Here is a 21,780-nt window from a genome sequence, read left to right on the forward strand (position 1 = left end):
ACGTCGCGTGCCCTTGTGCCAAAGCGACAGTTTTTTTATTTTTTTAATAATCCTATCCTATCCTATATCTTACAAAACAAAGTCGCTTTTCGTGTCTGTCTGTTGTATCTAACTCTTCTTCTTCTAAACCACCCAACGGATTCTGATGCGGTTTTCACCATTAGGTCGAGTATTTTTCATAGAAGGTTTATATATAGTTTATTATTTGTACAATCTTATGTAAATTAACATAAATACGATAAATGTGTATAAAGTCCTACCCGTTGAGACACTTTCGCGCATGCGCTGCTTTAATGGTAAGTACTACATGAAAAAAATGTACTGGAGTATTGTTTCTCTTAATAAGATCTAAAAAAAAGTCCGCGACGGCATATTCATATCTTTTAAGAATAACGTATAGTGATCATTTTTCTGTCTTAAAATAATAATTTCAATATATTTTTTATTGTGAGTCATATTTTTCCATAATGGTTGGAGGATAATGCTACTGTAATGGTAAAATTTTTGGTTTATAAAATACTAGCGTTTACCTGCAGCTTCGTCCGCTGACACATTTCAAATGTTCGAAGTAACTCTGACAGCAGGTACACTAATTTCTCGATAAATGACTATCCACACAAATAATTTTTTTTAAGTCCAAGTAGTAGTTCCTGAAATTAGTGCGGTTCACTAAACAACCTTCTCAGTCTCAGTCTCAGTTTCAGTCTGAACAGAACAGAACAGAAGAGAAGAGAAAAAAAATAAATTAAAATACAATAGAATTTTCTATTTATCATACGCTCTAAAACTAAGGTTTTATAGTGTCGACCCAGTTGAAGCTAATAAAATATTTCATTTGGAAATTTTAATCGCAGTTGTTGACATGTCGTGTTGAATATGATAAATGTAATTTAAAAATATCCTTAGCTTAATTTTTTTAGCTTCTAACGCCACAACGACAAATGTGGTGTTGTGTAACAGCTGTGAATTATTTGTTTCTCATCATAGAGTTTTTTATAGAATTTTGTGGCAATAAGGATTAAGCATGCCGATTTTTAGATGTTTTTTGTTGTGTTTTCAGTTTGGGTATCCAATTTTGACAGTTATGAAGTTTCTTATCGACTCTTTTTATGCCACCTGTTGACTCTATGCATTGTTTATATTTATTTAGCTTGCGTTTTCATTTTCGTTTTCGTTTCAGTTTCAGTTTCAGTTTCAGTTTCAGTTTCAGTTTCAGTTTCAGTTTCAGTTTCATTTTCAGTTTCAGTTTCAGTTTCAGTATCAGTTTTAGTTTCAGTTTCAGTATCAGTTTCAGTTTCACCTTCAGCTTCAGCTTCAGCTTCTTCTTCAGCTTCAGCTTCAGCTTCTGTTTCAGTTACTGTTCCGGTTTCGGTTTCAGTTTCAGCTTCAGCTTCAGATTCAGCTTCAGCTTTAGTTTCAGTTTCAGCTTCAGATTCAGATTCAGGTTTAGTTTCAGTTTAAGTTTCAGCTTCAGCTTCAGCTTCATCTTCAGGTTCTGCTTCAGTTTCAGTTTAAATTTCAGCTACAGTGTCAGTTTCAGTTTCAGTTTAAGGTTCAGCTTCAGCTTTAGCTTCAGATTCAGTTTCAGTTTCAGTTTCTGTTTCTGTTTCAATTTTTTTATTAATCCTTATCCTTTAAAATACTTTATTAATTGTCTACGTTATACGAAGATAAAATTTGCTTTTTACACTATTTCGAAATTGCGAATAGTTTTACAGAAAAACGCATTTAATTGTTGACACATCCCGCCGTTGACACATCAGCTGTATGTTACTCAAGTTTCACTTATCCTTTACTCTCAGTATATAAATAAGTATATTAGTTACGTTGGTTAATGTAGATCAAAACTGTCTTTTACTGTTTTTCATTTTAATAAGTACTTTAGAAATTGTTACAATATCAAAAATCCTTGCTGCGAAACGGCTCGCCACTCGCCATGCGTCGGCCGCGCCCGCCTGCCTTACACGCATCGGTGGTTCAGTGCTAGAATGCTCGCCTGCCACGCGGACAGCCCGGGTTCGATTCCCGGCCGATGCATTCTATTTAATTTTCCTTACAGGCAGCCACGTAGTGCTTGCTTTTCATCAGGAACAAAATACCCTCTTCAGCATTAACCACAAGCTCGAAAAAAAAACCCGCCTGCCTTTATAGCAACGAAGATTTAGGTGCGTTTGCACGTATTGGATAATTGGAGTTGAATGTATTATTTCAGCGCGATATATTTGTTTTCATATTTTTTATAGTAGTTATTAGTAGGTAGGTTTTTGTTTTTAATTTCTTCCGTTTAAAAATAGTCATTTAACTATCTAAAAATAGTCATTTAACTATCTAAAAATAGTCATTTAAATATATTTTAATAAGTACTTGAAAAGATTAGTAGCACAGATTTAAAATTACGGTGCTTACTAAAAAATCCTTGCTGTGTAAAATAATTGGAAAATCCTTATTGAAACTACGAAAATGCGGGTTGCATTAGGGTTTAATTAATTTTCACATTATCTTAAGTGCTTTGCAAACATACATTTTATTAATAATCCAGTAGTAAAAGCGGGCGAAGCCGCACGAGGGTCGCTAGTATATGTATATAATAGAGGCTTATGTATATATAATTAACGCCGTCAGTGTGGAAAACGTATAAGCCACGAAATTTTCTTGGAATAATAAAAAATCATAAAAATAAATTCAATTCTGTATGAACTAAGCCAAACATTTTAATCGATATTATCAAAGTTCTTTTTTATGTATTGTATATTTTTTAGAATTTTCCAATAGAATGTTGAAAAATGTTCTGAAAGATCCAATTGCTTTGGGGAAATAATAAAAAAGTATTTTTATTATCTAGCTTTTTATGATCATGGCTGTAATAAATATAAATTTCTAAACAATATCACTCGTCGGAGACAGCTTGACCGTTATATCGAAAAAGTCCGACAAATGTGACCTGAACCGAGACCTGGACTACGGGAGTTCCGTACAAATATCATGATTTCATTATTGTAAGTCAAAGTAAAGTACAGTTTGTAAAAGTTCACAAATTTTAATTTACTGTTGATAAAGTGAATTAGTATTGACTAATTTTGTGTGAAATGAACTACTATGCTCTTATTAGTTATTTACTTACATGTAAATATGTAAGTATGTAATAATTTTTCCCGTGATATAACTATAAATTATATTTTTTTGCAATTTCTCCTTAATTTGTATTGTGAGTTCTTCTTGATAAATTTCATAGTTCTAGGTTGACCTAGACCGAGAACCTACCGTTGACGGTAAGTACCCAATAGGCTTTGATTATGAGGCAAACTTCATACAGTATGAGGATAAAAACTTGTATTTTTATTTGTGTTAACTTTAAAGTTTATTTTTTTGTGTTCTATAAGCACAAAAATACCACCATTATTTAACATTAATTTCAGATCAATTCTTCCACGTATTCTTGAGAAAAACTATTTTGACTGGTACTTAAGCAGACAGACGAACAACAAAGAGATCAGTTCCATTACTTTTATTTACTACGCAACCCTAAAAATTATTCTAAACTTATTCAAACATTTGAGTTACAACACTTTGTCTTTGGCTTTTAATATGAGAGCGGCCACAATATTTCTTTACAAAACTCAGGCTAATTAAACGTTTAATTACCTACATAATACCTGCTTATAATGAGAGTATTAATTAAAATTAACATGCAAAAGCGCGATTTGCAAGTGAAATTATGTAAACGCAATTATAATTTTAAGGAATTGTTTTTGTTTTTCGGCGGTTTGTATTTTATATTGTATTGAATAATTTAATTTGTTATTTTTGTTTTACTACTTTATTTAATGTATACGTATTTTCTCTTCTTTTCTTTGTTTCTTTTCTCTGGCAACAAAGCCGTCGTTGAATTATGCCACCCCACACGCAATGCCTTCAGAATTCAGCGAAAAGTGGGTAAAGGAAGTGTCTTAGTAGGAACAGTCCTCTAAAATTTTTCTTTTTGGATTTTTCCTTTTCTTTAATAGTAAGTTCTCAATTTGTGTCAAAGTTAACAAATAATGCGGCAAATTTCATGCTAAATACAGTAACAACAATGCATAAATGCTCATGCTTGGTTTTTTTAACACATTAAGGGAACCTGAATATTTGATCCTCGATCCTCGAAATCTCGAGATAAACAGTCTTGACAGACGGACAGACTGACAACACTATAAAGAATTCATTATTTCCTTTTAAGTGAAACCTATAAAGATATTTAAACCAATAGAGCTTGAAAACCTGGTTTCTAAGTCAAAATAAGCCATAAGGGTTGATAAGTTACATCAATATAGTAAATTATACATATAATACGCGGACAAGGAAAGCCTTTCTCCTTTTGCGTTGTAACGTGGAATGGACAGTTATGAATCATTATAATTATGTACCCTGAGGGACACCGCATTAGGCCTTAGGAAATATATGTATTTATTAAAGTAAACATATATAAATATATATTTATTTTTTAATAGTATTCGCCGCTTTTCGCCCAATTTCAGACACTACGTGTTATATGGCGGAACTGAACGCTGTGGTTTGTTTTCTTACCAAAGCCTCTTAAATGTAATAATTAATAAAGTATTGTTTATTAATTATATTATTATACTAATTTAGTTGACAATTTGACCATTGATTGTGTTCGTTACGTATTCACGTCTCGTACACGTTAATTAGAGAGGCACATTAGACAAATTCCTGCATTGGACAGCGATGTTGTTCCGAATTGTTATCTAAATAGAAATGTACTAAATACTGATAGAATTAATTGTTATAGTTGAATTTACGTAATACAAAATAGGCCATGACGTAAAGAGAACTCGTGAGACTGCAAACTTTCGTAGATCCTAGCCCCACTTGGGGGACTGAATTAGTTTCATTTCCTTGCTCTGGTAACGAGACAAAGCACAGCGATGAAAACCGCCACTCAACATGTAATTGCCAAAAATTATTGTGGAAAATGGAGAATGGAGTGTCTCAACACTTGATTCCTTCTTCCTACAGTGCTAAATGCGGGATATAGATTGTAATGAAGCTTAATTTTAAAACACTACCGTATAGTAGTTACCACAAATTTTAATATGCCTTTGAATCATTTTACTGGATTTTCAAATCAAACAGCATAATTTATATATTGACTATTAATTTCAGGTATTCGTATAATTATCGTAGACCCTTAACATATGGCTCATTAGGTGCAACAATGACGTAATTGAACTTGTATGTAAAAAGACTATTTACGCTTAATCTATTTGCGTCTCCAAAGGAACGTATGCTGTTAGCGTATTTTGAAATAATAATATTTTCATCTTCAATCCTTCTATTAACAAGGCAAAGTGCGGCATTTAGTTCCGCCCATCAACACGCCTCTGCCTCCAGAATTCAGCTTAAAAGTGGAAACAGAGAGAACTCAACATTGCGCCTTTACCTCGATACCACAATGAGAAAACAAACTGTTAAATATTACAATTTTTCCGAGTGGGAATCGAACTCACAACCTACACGTTTACAATCACACGCTTGTGCCCCTGTGCCAAGACGGCCCCGACCACTATATAAAATTGACTTTTAGTTATAGTACATAAATAATAACATAAAATAAACAACTAAAGTGCTGTAGAGAATTTGATAAGTTGCATATAAACTTTTTAAGCATCTCAGAAACTAACTTCTATAAAACAAGGAAATGGGGAACAGCAAGTAGCTGCTGTCATAAAATGTGCAGTATGAGTGCACGAGAGGGCATTAAGCAGGTAATTTGTGAGTTTAACTATTTGTTGGCACTAGAGATATATGGTGAGGTTTTATTATATTTTTATGATGGATAATATCTTTTCAGGATATACTTCTCGGGACGTAGTGGTTACCAGTTCAACTTTGGTCTTGTGGGAATCGGGATTATTTTCGTCTTGCTCCATTGGGTTCTGTTGTTTTAATTAAAGATGAATAAGACATCTGGCCAAGTGCGAGTTGGGTCCGCGCGAGAATGGTTCCGTAACAGTATCTATGAACGGCAAAAAAACTCATTTAGTATATGGGAGCCCTACCTTTATTTATTTGTCTACCCTGCTATGTGAAGCTTAAATAATTTAGCATTTTTGAATAACAGAGATAATGGTAGTCTTTTTAATAATGAAGAAATCAAGAACTCAGATATATTCAAGTCTACCAAAAAGAAATGAAAGCAGGTAAAAACATGTGGGAATAACAAAGTAATAACAATATATTACCACGATTACCTATTAGTCTTTGGAAGATAGTCTTTGAGGATTTATACTTATTAAAACTTAAACGTAGCAGGATTTGAACCCGCGCCTCTTTGGAAACCGTCCAAGTGTCTTTCCTAAGTGTGAAATAACACTTAAAAAATGTTAAAAAAAGATTAGGACTTATTCTAGAATTTTCTTTGTTAGATTACTTAATTATTATATGAAAAGTAAAAGCTCGTCTAGTAACAACGACGCCTAGAAAAGTTTATAAATAAAAAAACTATGTTTTTCTAAGAAGATAAATGTAGTAATAACTAGACCGGCGACGCCGAGTCGACTTTTATATATCTTAGCCTAATGTAATCTAATCTTATGACCTAATATATTTTTTTATTCATCTAGAACTTTTTATATATAGGAAGTATCTTTCGTGTAATAGAAAACTGTTGTTTCTCAATAAAAAAAGGTTTCACTTCTTTTTGTGTATAGCTTAGTGGTAAGACACTCCGTTCCCCATTTTAACGTAATTCAACGCCACGTATCTAGTAAATCTAGTGCCAATGTAAGGAATATATTCAAATATGGCATTCTATTCTGGATTTATTAACTTGAATAGCTTATATTAAATATCCCCAGCAATTTTTGAGGTGTAATACCAAGATGCTTTAGTAGTAGATAAAGTTTGCTATAAAAAATTAAATTGAAGTTTATTATTTAGAAATTACAAATTATCCTTCCTGCCTATATTTTGCTTATTAATTTGTAAAATTAATTTATAACTTTCATTATAGGTCCATTTCGAACAATTTCTAAATTAAGGAAATATTTAAAACTAGTTCCTTTCTATCTAACCTGCAATGTTATAGAAACCTAAAAAACTAAGAGACTTTAAAAATTATTATAATATTTTCAGACATAAAAATAAGAACAGTATTGTAACGTTCCCGTCTCTGGGGTTAATAAAGAGGTGCAAATATTCAATTTCAATAGAGCCTGGCGAGGCTTTCAGTTTGTGGAAATCTCTTTGAAATTTATAAATGTACGTGAATAGCAATTACAGAAGATTACAGCCTGGAGCTGATGAATCGAACTTTGTCTTATCACTAATTGACTATATCTATATATATATCGATAAGTATGTTAGTGTATAAATGATAGTAATGCTGACATGTAAAATATAATATACATAGAAAAATTTCGAGCCAAATCTTAAAAGTTTCATTCCCAGTAAACTCAAAAGTTAGCAATCATGTGTGGTCTCAATTTTTGGCGTTGAACTTAAAAAATGATTGATTATATTTGACTCCTATTTGACATTTATGTTTTCAACGACCTTTATAGTGCAGGTGCATTAGATTATTTCTTAGAATTAACAATTGTTGTAGAAAAATACTTCAAAATGAAATAATGAATTAAAACTTTGGAAGCTCTACAGCAAAATTCTGTTGTTTATCATATCTGTGATAATGGAGCAAGTTCAAATTTTCTTAACATTAAGAACACAATGTAGCTACTTTATATTAATTTGAAGTGTCAGAGTATTTCAATGTATAGATATTTCTTAGTGAAAAATTGAGTGCACAAACTGTTTTAATATTTTAAAGAGAAAGTTTCTCTCTTAATAGCCACACTGTACGGCTCGGTTCGGTTCTTTATTTATGGCGCTTCGAGCGTGCCAGTTGAGCGCTATTCACTTCGCCAATGTCACGTTGTATGGAAAACACACAAAGGAGATTGTACGGTAAAAAAGAGATTATATTACACAATAGGAGAATGCATGTCAAAAAGAGTCCAGTTAATGTGTTGCCTTCACCTATAAAATAAAAAATCATAAAATAAATATATACATAAACATGAGTTAGTAGTAAATAATATTTTACAAATATATTAACTTATAGTTTAATATTATTATATCTAATATATTTACATAAAAATTTACATAGAGGACTAAACACAAACATTAACAAACATTGAACACTAAGAGGACGGGGAACTTTATAAGGAAGAACATCATATAAGGGATGAATTAATTTAGGACAGGAAAAAAGTATGTGGGAAGGTGAACCGTCGTCCAGCCCACATTCACACAGTAGCCACACTGTATTTCACTTAGCAACCCTTTTGGTCACGTGATGTTAAAAATGGCGGAACATGTCACTCACAACTTGACACTCACTGAAGTCAGTCAGCTTTTTTCGTATATAAAATTACAGTAGAAAATTATTTTATAAATGAATACCTACCTATCTACAAAGGTAGGTATTAATTCATAATGTTATCGACATAACGATAGGAAATTTAAAAAAAAACCATTACAGAACCAATTGAAACGGCGTACGAAAAATATTTCTATCCTATGAGCAGTATTCAAACTCACAACTCCTGTGTTAATATAAATAATATAGTAGTCTCGTGGATACTTTTCTCCTTGTATGCACCCCTGGGTTACCTGCAACCACCTATTACACACTATCCAACGCTCATTACAGGTACTGAAAGGTACTGAAAGCGGCGGTGCTTAAATTTGAAAATCACTGGTAATAATCCAAATTATATATTTGGCGGTGTCTATAGGACCACGGCAGTCGCAGAGGGTTAAGACTCCATCATCAGTTCAGTTGGTATATTATTGTATTATCACCTGATCTACGAATAATTGATAATAAAATATAGAAGAAGATAAAGTTAGGCTTCTTGAATGCTATTATGTAAAAATAAATATATTTTAACTCGATTTAATAAAATGGTGTAAAAAGAAGGTATAGATTAAAACATAAACTATAGAAATCGATATTTTTCCACCATTAAATCCCGCCATTGCGTGTAGTACCAGCGTCGAAGGTACAAAAGTACCCTTCTAATGACCCAATTACACTCGACGCGTACATTGAGATGAAATTACTCGAGAAATCTTGTTATAATGAAATATTAATATTTTAGAATAACAAAGCGAAAATCGTTTTAATTGCTTTGATGTTTACTTGTCGAACGATATTACATTTTTGTGTATTTTACATTGAAATATTGCGCAAACACTCCAGCGTGGGTTTTTTTCTACTTTTTATTTAAGCTTCACGTTTTTTTGCATGTAGCAAGGAAGACATAGAAAACTAAAGAGAAAAAAGGTAGTTCATGGAGAACCAAGAAGAAAAAAGATAGTTAGCTAACACATTCCGTTCTCCGTTTTATGACCAAATTCGAGACCTTCCCTGTTGTATGGTAAAATTGAAAGTCATCTATGCTTTCAGTGCAGTACGATGGAAATCGGTCATTGCAACCACTATGGGTTTTTTACTATTATGTTTAAAATTAGCAAGAACACGTTCGTTACATTCCCATTTAACGACTGACCATTTAATTTTTTAATTTTTTTTTTTTTGTATTAGTTGTTATAGTGGCAACATCATCATCATGTGTGAAAATGTCCACTATTTTACTATTTTCAGTTCATGAGATACAACGTAGTGACAAATGGAGAAATAGACGGACAGACGGACAGCGGAATGTTAGTAATAAAATATTTATATAATATGATTTTGGGTATTTTATCCTTTGGGTACAGATCCCTAAAAATACTGTCAATAATACCCTACATCAAAGAGTTTTTCGTTTATAACAAAAATCATTTTACTTTTACGTAAAATTTAATCATTTTTTACTTTGAAATATAAATATTATACCAAAATAATTAAGATAAAAATAGCTAATAGGCTTTTATTTAATTATAGACTTTATAATATCATCCGCGTAATTTAGAGATATTTATATGAAACGTAGCTGAAACCTTCTCCCTGTCCTATCTATCTATCCTGCTATACGCGGGATAAGCGTGAAGCTATAAACAAAATGGAATATCCATTATGTAAAATAAACACGCATCTAATAACTCATCATACATTTAATGAACATTGGTAATTAGAATTGCGATATTTTATATCAAAATGTTATAGGAAAACAGTAATTTTGTAAATGAAATAGTACCGCGGTATATCGCGTGTTTCGATTTAATTTTGCGGCGCGCGTGTTTAACTAATGTCTACACGCGTTTGGTATGAATTCAAATAATGTGTAATAATATACCTACGTGTTGTTTTAGTTTCACGCTTTATCCCTCAAAGTAAGGTAAAAGAAAATTATTGTTAGGTAATCCTTTCGTCTTCTTTTTTTCCTTTTTAGACTTTGCTTATTATGTGGCGGAACTTAACGCCGTTTTCCATTTTTGGAGCGCGAAAATGTAAATGATTTAAATATTCCTCCAACCAAAGATCGAATTCATAACCAGTGCATTCACAATTAGACGCTGTCCTACTGCGCCAGGGTGGGCTTAGCAATATGGTGGAATTCAACTCAGCGCTTTGCCTCGTTACTGAAGCGAGGAAATATTTTTTTTAAATATTTGGAATCGAATTCACAATTAACGTTTACTTTAACGTGCTTGTGCTTTTGGGCTACGACGGTATCAACATGCGAATAAAAATATTTATATTCAAATATTTCAACATTTTAATTATAAGCAAAATACTTACATTTTTAAGCCTCATAAATAAATAATATCGGCAGTGATACTTTAGAAGCGTTTGAGAGTTTAAACTTAAGTCCGCTAATATTTCCTTCGTTCATTCTAGAAGGATTTATGTCTAAAATCTCCGCAACTTGAAGTAGCGGGCTTTAAGCTGAATATAAGTGTTTCAAAGAAATTGTTGCAATAGAAACTTAAAATCCTGAGATATATCTCCTGGCTTTAGATATCTTGAAACGTATACGAAAAACATAGAACCACCAATGTATTAATAGTTTACAAATTTGAACGATTTATATAAATATGTTATTGTTTTTGTATTGTATGAAAACATGTACTAGCAATTAGCCTTAAATTGCTAATTACATTTTTTTATTCTAGTTGTTTTCTCAAAGTTAAATACTATTGAAGCAATCATGGTGTAAAATATCTGACAGTAAACGCAACGGTTGCGCATTCGATTTTCACTTGTGTGAAATTATATATATGTAGAAGCATCAAAAGGGGCCTCATAGCGGTCTTGGCTGTTACTATTCATTTGTGGGCGTTGTAGCAACAGAGATGTTTAAATAAAAGTCACACTTATATTCTACAATGTCTTATTACTCGCTTACATAACAGTTTTACAATAAGTCTCACGAGATTAACAAAATTACAATAGATTAGGAGCCAATAGGTTAATTGGTGAACATCTCACGCCATAGCTGTCAACCAATGACATCTGCTATAACTCGTGGCTACACCTACTACCCTATTCGGGGTTACCCGCTCCATTTTAAATATTCTTCTAATATAATCCATTACATAAATCAATTAAAATCGAAATGTAATAATTGCTAAATTATAATTAAAACTAATACATAGCAACGCGCCGTCATATATATATTCATTTCTTAGTTCTGATTATAAGGCATACAAAGGCTTTAGGAGTCAAAAAGTGCCTTATCATTAAGTTTCCTCTGCTTTCCTTATATAAATAAATAAATCGAGCTTTGGGAGCGCTTTCGAGCGAACTCTCATATTTTTTGACATAGTTATTGTACAACAAAAATAACTTTTAAAGTTCGTTTTCATATTCTTAATTAAGTATGATCTATTATATATAAGCTTAAAAGTTTACTAATCGAAAATATTTTTTAATGCAAGCTTGCAATATAACAATCCTAAAAGTAATCTTCTGAAAGCAATTAATCCTATCTTTGTAGAAAACAAAAATCATTTACAAAAAACCTAAAATCATACGATTCATGAAATCAAAATGTTAAAAAGGCTTTCCTTTCATAAAGTTCATTTGTTTTTAAACAAAATCTATTAACATTTCTTTAAAATATAAACTAATAAAAAACAATTAAAAATCTCCAATATATGTATACTGTACTATAACTAAACTCCAACCCAGTAATATAAACGATCAATCCTTCCTGGTGCAGTAGATGTTACGACTAGAGGCTGGTGCCGCCGGACGGCATTCCACGTTGTGCCGCGCTCGCTGTCGAACGCCTACTAACTGGGAGGTAAGATAGAATTCGAAATTTGAAATTTTGTTCTTTTTAATTTTTTACAATGTATTCATGATATATTGGCAAGGGTTTGGAATTGTAGAGTTTTTTTTTCTGTTAGTGGTGGAGTAAATTTTTATGTGATTTGGTGTATAAACCTTATGGTTTTTTTAAATAAAGATTAATATTTAAAGACAAATTTTAAACAATACTGATATTTTTTATTTACGTTTTTCTATAAAAAGTAAAATCTAAAAATATGTATTATTTTATCTTTAATTTATTAGAAATTAATAATAATAATAATATTAACATTAAACAAGTTTTGCTTAAATAAAGAAAATGTAAGTACTAAGCGTATAAAACATAAGACTGTCCAGAAACGTATTTTCTCAAAAGAGTTTCGATTTAACATAAAACAAAGTAATAAAAACTTTTACAAAGTTACGTACAGCCGTAAAGTTCGTGATCGTTTATCTCGCGTATCCTTAATCCATTTGAATTTTAAAGTCTGTAAAGTTAAATAAATAAAATAAAAAGAGTAAAGTTACGTACATTATATAATCAAAGTTCTTTTAGGAAACGTATCCTACGAAAAGTAGGGAACGGAAGTGCCTTCATGGGAACGGAATGTCTTAAATTTCCCAGGTTTCCTCTGCTTAACATATATCAATATGAAATATAGACGAGCATATATAAATTAAAATCACAAAAAAATATTCTAATATATAATACGATACATACATATAAGTATATATTACTGATAACAATATATACAACTTTCTTCATTATTCGTACAATGCCTACGGGATTGATTTAAAAAAAATCGTTCCGACGCGAACTGCCTTTAAAATAGCACCTTCGGGATTTCCATATTTGACTTCGTTACGTAACTCGACTGTTACTCGTATTTAAGGCTTCCGTTACGCGCCGTAGTTTTTTACATTTTTATTTCTTTTTAGACTTTTAGCTTAAAAACTTAAAACTTGTTACGAGTATATTAGAACGTTTTTTCGGTAGATTAAATGGTAAAATAATGTTGCTTCATGCAGCAAATTGCAGGATAGGCAAAGAAAATCTAGTGCTAAAACACTCCGGTCTCTAGGCACTGCTCAATTTTCAAGTCATTGCGCTTGTTGTCTTCTTATAAAAATGAAGAAGTGAAAATGATACCTCTTATAAATGGGAAACACACCCACAATCGTTGCGTTATCGCCACGACCGCCTTGGAAATTTCAAATTCCAAGATTGCAGAAATTCGACATGTTATCTTTGGGAAGTGTTGGGGAGTACTAACAGTTGGCATACCTTAATTCTTACGGAAACAGGAAAAAAAAACGGAAAACGTAATTTTTTTTATTGTTCAGGCAAAAGAAATGTCGAGCAGCCACTATTTCTTTATAATTGTCGAGAGTAAACGTTGTAAAATAAAAATTATAAAAGCATTTTATCACACAGTAAATACCATAAGTAATGGGAAAGCTCTAATAAAAATGTACGTTAAAATTTAAGTGTTAAATAAATATATGTTGGCAAAAGCAATTAATTCGATGTCACGAGAAAATATTATTAAAATATTATATAAAGAGTGTTCATACTGAAAAGCTTATAAGAGCTTTTAATAAAGCTGTATTGTATTTAAAATGTTTTGTTTTAGTTTCATTTTTAATTTACGAAAAGAGTGTAGAGATTAAACACTTTGTTTTTAAAGAAATGAATTCTCAAAAAATATATATATTTCATTGAATTCTTTAAACATTAATAAGCCAGCCGTGTTTGACATAACGATATCTTTTAATTTTTTTTTATATTCATAATCGACGGGATAGCGTCTGACAGTAAGGGCTAGGGTTGAGGGTTTGTGTTCCAATCGGGGGAAAGATTTTTTGATAAATAAGGAGAACGAAATGTTAATCTTTTTCCACCTTCGGCTAGTATTCGAAGCAACACATGTTGAGTGGCGGAACTTAAATCCGCGTTTCCCTACCAGAGCAGGAAATGACTACTATATATACTAAGTATACGGGAAACAGCGTAAAGCTTTTAAATAGAAATATAGTTATAAATTTTCTTAGGAGAAAATAAAAAAAGTGAAACTATTAGCATATCGATTAAATTTCATTTTTAGTTCAGAACGAGACAGTTCGGTACTACGCCAACCGGCTTAAAATATTTACACCGAGTCCCCAGGTCATCATTTTAGCTGAAATTGCAATGGGATATGTAAATTAGCATTTGAAATCCAATTTCAATGAAATAAAAATCGGCTTCACGCTATATCTCGCGCAGCAGGGTGACGATGAGGGAACATAATGTTTAGACACTCCGTTCCCCACTTTTCGCAATAATTATTCGCTTTACTATTTTATTTTACACTTTATTATTTATAAATATTTTCATTTCTTTGCTCTGATACCAAGGGAAAAACCCGACATTGAGTTACCCCACTCAACACGCAATGCCTCGAAAAATTCCGCAGAAAGCGAAGAACGGAGTGTCTTAACACTAGGTTGCCTCTGTTTACCCTGCTCTGTGCGGGATACAGCGTGAAGCTCATATTATAAATGTAATATATATGTGAGTTTTTATCGTAAAACTAGGTCCAATTGTATAGGCGTTAATGTAGACGAAAATTTGCGTGCGGCTTAATTATGGGAATTACCTTAATTTTGTGGCTGTTGTTAGAGAAAATAAAGGAAATTCAGCACAAAATATTAATACAGATTAAAAAAATGAAAATAATTCATTCTCCCGAGTGAGAATTGAACCCACAACTATTACGTTACAGTCAGACACGGTAACCTTGCCCTACCACGGCGCTGGTTGTTGCTTATTAAAAGTACGTACTATATATTTATGTAATTTATTTTTGTTACAGTTTTCCTTCGTATCAACAAATACCAAGTAAGTGTATACCATTTTGTTAAATAAAAAATACAAAAATAAAACACCAGTACGATATTAGTACGTAAATTTTGAAAAAAAATAATAATTTATTTTTCAGCTTATAACAACTATAATAAATATAGTCGTATAACTTTTGCTTATATAAAAATACGAGTCAGTCCGTCGTGGAGGTTCCAATTCCACTTAGGGAAATTTGAACACGGCTTTTAGCACGCATTCTTCGAAAATTTAATGTTTTCGAGAAATAACTGTGTACCTAGCGACTAAATTTTATTTGGAAAATGGTGAAGCTTTAAATAAAAGAGCAAAGAAACAAGTAAATGACCGGAGGCAATCACTGTATAGCAATATAGGCATAAAAATGTTCCAATGTTCAAAGCTTTCGAATTCGGTACATTCCGTTCTTGATTTTTGGAAGTAAATTGGTATTTGTACAGAACGATTCTATCTAAAAGGCTCTTCGTGAAATTGGACGACGTCCAGCGTTTAAGTTTGACCACTATTAAAGAGAAATCAATTTAGGATGCTCCAGTAATTAACCATAGCTGTATTGAATACGAATGTAGATAATTAAGGGGGTAAGATGATTTGATTTGAAATTGTGGTAGGTATTTGAATGTTAAATTAATTCATTATTTAGGTATTATGGAGTTACTACGGACTATTTTTATCATTAAATTTCAATTATTTATTATACATTCTGCTGGCAAAAGTTTTTATAATTGTTTACAAACAAAATTTAAATAAAATATCTTTACTACTATTTGGCTAATAAGTCCTCTACCACTTTTGCTTTTCATACTGACATCTTCCCATACTTTGCGAGGTAGGTAAACTGATAGGTTACTCGGTTTTCCACCGACATACGCCTTCGAATTTCGATCATAGAAGTTATAAAAAACACATTGTTTAAAATCCCTAACAACTTCACCATGATGTCGTCAAATAAGTATAAATTATTATACTTATTAATTTACAATTAATTTTTTTAGCTTCACGCCTCGTGCACAAAGCTGGGCAGGCAGAAGGAATATGGGAATTTAGTGTTAGGATATTCTGTTACCATTGAGATACTTGCGTTCCCGCCATCTATTTCTGTATGCTTTGGTATCGCCAAAGCGAAGAAATGAAAATAATCAATATTTAATTTCAAATGGGAATCGAATCTACAACCTGTTGCGTTTATAGTCAAACTTGTATTTAGAAGCTGTCTCACAGCGCCACGATGGTCTTATTTGTAAAGTACATTTAACTAAAACATTTAGTTTGGTCCAATTCTATTTGAAAACAATTCGGAACAACATCGCTGTCCAATGCAGGAATTTGTCTAATGTGCCTCTCTAATTAACGCGTACGAGACGGGAATACGTAACGAACACAATCAATGGTCAAATTGTCGACTTGCATAATTATTGTTAATAAACAATAATAATATATTAGAAGTATTTGATTCTGAGCCAAGTAAAATAATGTATAAGAGTAAATAAAATAAAAACATAGAAATTCAAATGATAATACGACATATTGAAATTATAATTTCAGATTTAAGTTAATTTTAGAGTTTATCTAAAAATTTTAGAAGTAATAGTGCTTTCATTATACTTGGCTAAACCACTTACTTGCGAACAAAAATCAATACTAATATTATAAACTTAATGAATTTGTTTGGTTGTACGCGCTAATCTCAGGAACTGTTAGTAAAAAGAAAAAAAAAAGTGTTATTTTGTATTAAATAATCCATTTATTGAGAAAGTCTATTGGCGCCGTGATATTAATCTCTTTGCGTACATATACAGTAATAATATCACGTTAATCTTTGTAATGTAAACGGTAAACCACTGTTAGAATTAATCTCGGGCATACTGAATGTGTCTTAGTTATTTCAAGCGTTTATTTCACTTGTCGTGTTAGTATGTTTGTTTGTAAGTGGGAAATCTTACAAAATAAATTTGACCCAATTCCTAGTGTTGAGCTGAAATTATATAATTATAATCTATTTTGTTGTTGATACAAAATGGCCGCCACAACAAAATGGCGGATTACAAATATTTGCACAAACCATCTAATTGAATAGTAGATAAAGCAGAGCGAAAAAATGAAAATATTAAATATTTTTTTCTTTCAAGTGGGAATCGATTCCACAACCGTCGTGTTTACAATCGTAAGCTTGTGCGCTACGACGGCCTCAAGTATAAATATATTCTTTACATTTATTATATACTATTCCAGTAACATAAAACATATAAAATTACATTAAAATATAAATAACAAATTATATTAATATATACTCAGAATCAAACTTGTGATAGAACTTCTGTTTACTCAGTTCTGAATTTTACCAGTATTTGCTTACATATTGCCAATAATGGTAAAATTCAAAACAGAGAAATTTTCTTACCAATATTGTGATATTCGGTAAAGCGACATAATACCTAGATGATATTATTTATGTCACCCGACAGATATACAGTATCGATTTTAATATTTTTGAATATCAACTTTTAAATTTAAGATATTCTTGTGAAATATAACTTTATTCAATTTTAGAGTTATCAAGACATGTGATATTTTGATTTTGTGGTTTTAAAAAGCAAAAGCTGCTCTTCGCTTTTTCCTTCATTTTGCAGGGTAAGCAGAGAGAGAGAGAGAAAGAGAGAGTAAGCTAGTCTAGGCACTCCGTTATTCCCTAGTGTTAAGACAATTTGCTGCCCTTATAGAGTCCGCCATTTAACGAGTTGCGCGTTGCCGCGAGTTACAATAAAAATAATTTTCGAATATATAAAGTACATATAAATATTTAGAATCTCACTATATAAATGTTAAATAACATTTCTATAGTAATTCACAAGTTTTATTGAATTCTCTAGTGACAGTCAACTAAAGACAAATATCGAGACAGAGACGGACCAAGTTTGTAATCTCAGAAATCGCTTCGACTTAATCTTAGGCTTTCGCCCGTTGGAAGCAAAACTTTCTTGATATCGTGATCAAAGTTAAAAGCTGCGACAGACGTTCCCTAGATGCTTGTTAATATTTAATAACGTTTCCTATTTTGCTGTTATGGCAAATAATATTTTTTGTCTTGACCCACAAATAGCTGGGTAGGCACAAAAAAATATAACGATATAATAAGATTTGAGGTCATCGTAGCTCAGTGGAACTGCTCGTGACTGTAAGCGTAACGGTCGTGGGTTCTATTTTTACTTGGGGAATGAATTATTTAGTGTTTTCGTTTTTTTGGCTTTGGTAACAATGCCACTGAACACAAAATGTCTCGAAAATTTTATGACACACGGAGCAGAGAGAAACATAGAGAAGGATACTCCGTCTCCATTAAAACATTTCGTTCTCCACTTCCGTTTCGTTCCGTTCTCCACTTATACATTTTTTACTATTCTAGTTTATTGTTTAAAAACTTTTATATTGAAAAAATAAATAAATGTAAAACATTTTGCATTTATTACAAGCTATTGTATTTGAATGCATAACGCCGTACTGAACCGTAAACCAATAAATTTGTGTTACTTTTCAATACTAGACATTTGTACGAATATTCTCATATAAAATGATTAACAGTATTTTTGTGTATCGATTCGATTCGATTCGCACTTGACCGGTTTTTTTATTTTTTTTTTACGATTAGTATCAAATACACACACATATTATGTCTCTATAATCATAACTCATGTAGAAAAGCTCAAACGAAATATTCAGAAACATGCAGTATTTAAGTCAAATCGATCGAAGGTGAAACACAAGGCCCCCATATTCCCCCCACGATTATCCGTAATGACGTTGTCGAGCCGATTCCCGTAAGTGGTTACACGAATACCTATAACACGTTTTTACGAAAAAGTATGGGAGCAGTCATATAAAGTAGTTGGCACTTTTTTACTTTACATTACATACACTTACGTTCGCTTTTTTTTGTTTTTTTTTTAAATAACGTAAATATTGATGCTTAAATTTACTGCACTCGTGATATAATGTCAGAAATGAATCATAAACGCGATGGTTTTGGGTTTGATTTCCACTTAAAAGAATAGTTTTTTTACACAAAACAATTTTTCTACCAACCAACGTTCAATGTCTCAAATTCGAATGGAAAGGGGAGTCTGGAAGGATTGAGGAGAATGTTTTATTTACTTATCATATTGTGCAATATACATAACCCTTCCTTAGCAGTCAGGAAATATGAACCGCTATGGGCAAGAAACAAATCCTTTAAAAGAAGAATATTTTCTAATACCATAGCTTCGAGAACTCCTTATATCTAGCCTTTATAAAACATACAGATATTAATGTTTTTATTTCATAAATAATGAAACAAACAAAAATCACGTTCTTTTAATATCTTCTAGATAACAAGTAAGATGAAAATAAAGATATTAGATATAACTTGGCTTTCTTCGCACGTTTTCTTGGTAATCGGACTTGGGTGAAGCGATCTAAGTCTTCTACGTTGTGATAATGGTATAATCGATTTAATTGTACCTACTGAAATGGATTTTCCTGAAAGTTTAGTAATTACAGACAGTTTCTTGTTTACTTATGTAATGTTAGTAAGAGTTTTATAAGATGAAGATGTCTAAATTATCAGTCATGGAGGCAAGTCCTGGCGCACGAGACTGTAAATGAGCTGATTGTGTGTTCGATCCCCCTTAGAGGGAAATGAAAAATTTAATAATTTCATTTACTCGCTCTGGTAACGAGGTAAATCGGCGTTAAATTCCGCCACTCAACATGCAATGCCTAAGAACTTAATAGTAATGGAGTCTTAACACAAGGTTCCCAGGTTCTACCCTGCTATGTGCGGGTTATAGCGTTAAGCTATAAAAAAAACCAAATCATTTCCAAGAGTGGAAATTATGTTTTCCTTCGCATTTCAAGTGACTCGAATGCAACTGTATAACGAGTTTTTTATCGACATCATGCAACTATATTACTATAGTATAGAAGTTGGGAGCGTAAAACTTTTTATTTGGCAAAGCAATCTTGGCAACGTCTCGTGTAACTGCTAGGTTATCTAAAAGTATATAAAAGTTGAAGAAGTGAGACTGTCAAGATGCGTTTTTTAATGGAATTACATTTTATTTGTGGTTCAGTTCACTTCAATTCATAGTTTATGGCGTTCCGAGCGTACTATGAAGAATAGTGCGAAGTAATGACAATTTTAAATATCACATTTCCCCGGGTGGGAATTGAACCCACAAGCATCGTATGTACAGTCGAACGTATGTGCTCCTATACCACTACAGCCGCAAATAGGCCTAGTATATTTTTGCTAATAAAATGTTTGAATTATATTCTCAAAAAAAAAAACGATCTTCTGACATGGAAAAAGGTATCTCACATTAATTCTTAGTAATTTTGTTGGTCAATAGTTCGTGCTAAACGTATTGAAGTGTCAGTCAATGATAGATGTGGGTACGTACCGATAAAACTAATAGGTATGTTGTCAGATATGACTGACATGGCAGTTAACGTGGAAAACAAAGAAAAATTTATTAATTTTATATTCATTTTACGTTTATTTTTTACGTGGTGGTTTATTTTCGCAATTTCACGCATCATTCTTTATCTTATCAGAGTAAGAAGTAAGCCCCTGCGTCGCGACCTCTATTTTACATATTTCTAGATAAATTATATTCAAAGTATTCTTGTCACAAACGGAATGGAAGTGTCTTAATAAGAAACGAAATGTCTTAAACTAGGTTCCCAGGTTCCTTCTGCCTACCCTGCCCACGGTGTTAACCTAAAAAAATATATATATTCTTGTCAATATTATCATAGGTACATATATTTCTCTAAAGTATTCAAGAAAAATACAAAGCTGGACATTTGCGTCAGAAGCACGTTCCTATTACACACATACATTGTTTACTGTTTGTCTACTGCCTTTCGTAGTATATCAAATATTTTACTAAAGTTATATTTTATTTTATAGTTTGTGTTATGATAGAAAATGATAATCTACTCGTATACTTACATAAGCTGATGAGTTTGTTCGGTTGAACGTACTAATCTCAGGAACTACTAATGCAAATTGAAATATTCTTATTATGTTGGATATTGCATTGCTTGTTGAGCGGGCCAAGCTTATGCGTCACGACGGCCTCGGCCTTTTTCACAGTGTCAAGACACTCCTGTTAGTCAGACACTACTTTCATCACTATAGGCCCAATTATGGAGATATTGTGTGTTAAGTGTCCCTCAACGTCACGTTTTGTTTTAATACTAGTATTTCTAGTAATTCATTCTTCCGAGCGGGAATCGAACTCGCGTTGGCAATCAAGATGGGCCACTACGCCCATATAGCCACGATTTTGATAAAAAAAACTTACCGCCTTAAATGATAACAATAAAAATAAATTCATAAAATCTTTCGTTAATAACCAATTTATATGCATAATGGTACTTCTAACATTTTAACTCTACTTTTTGTTTAACCAAGAACAATTAACGTCGCTAGTATTTTAAGTAGAACCTTAATTAAATGTTATCTGCAAAGCCGAAACAGTTATTTAAGATGTTAATTTTGGCCTTCCAATAACTTCAACTTTCTCAATAACGTGCAGATGCGACCTTTTGAATTTAGTTTCGATACTCTTTTTGGTTATAAATAGGCTTAACC

At 31.9% G+C, this 21,780-nt stretch overlaps 1 protein-coding gene across 2 annotated transcripts in view; it reads left to right on the top strand.

Moving 5' to 3' along the window:
- The first annotated feature begins 12,172 nt into the window (after positions 1–12,172).
- Scp2 (Sarcoplasmic calcium-binding protein 2) overlaps positions 12,173–21,780 on the top strand; it is a 37,160-nt gene continuing 27,552 nt past the window's right edge. Inside the window, exons 1-2 of one of the 2 annotated variants that reach the window (XM_085207394.1) lie at positions 12,173–12,254; positions 15,118–15,143. The gene's annotated coding sequence lies outside the window, so the exon portion shown is untranslated. The remainder of the gene's footprint in view (positions 12,255–15,117; positions 15,144–21,780) is intronic. The other variant, XM_085207395.1, reaches the window with a different exon arrangement.

The sequence above is a fragment of the Heliconius melpomene genome, chromosome 3, assembly GCF_056956725.1.
Source record: "Heliconius melpomene rosina isolate 202511_hmr_F chromosome 3, ASM5695672v1, whole genome shotgun sequence".
In the NCBI taxonomy this organism is placed as follows: domain Eukaryota; kingdom Metazoa; phylum Arthropoda; class Insecta; order Lepidoptera; family Nymphalidae; genus Heliconius; species Heliconius melpomene.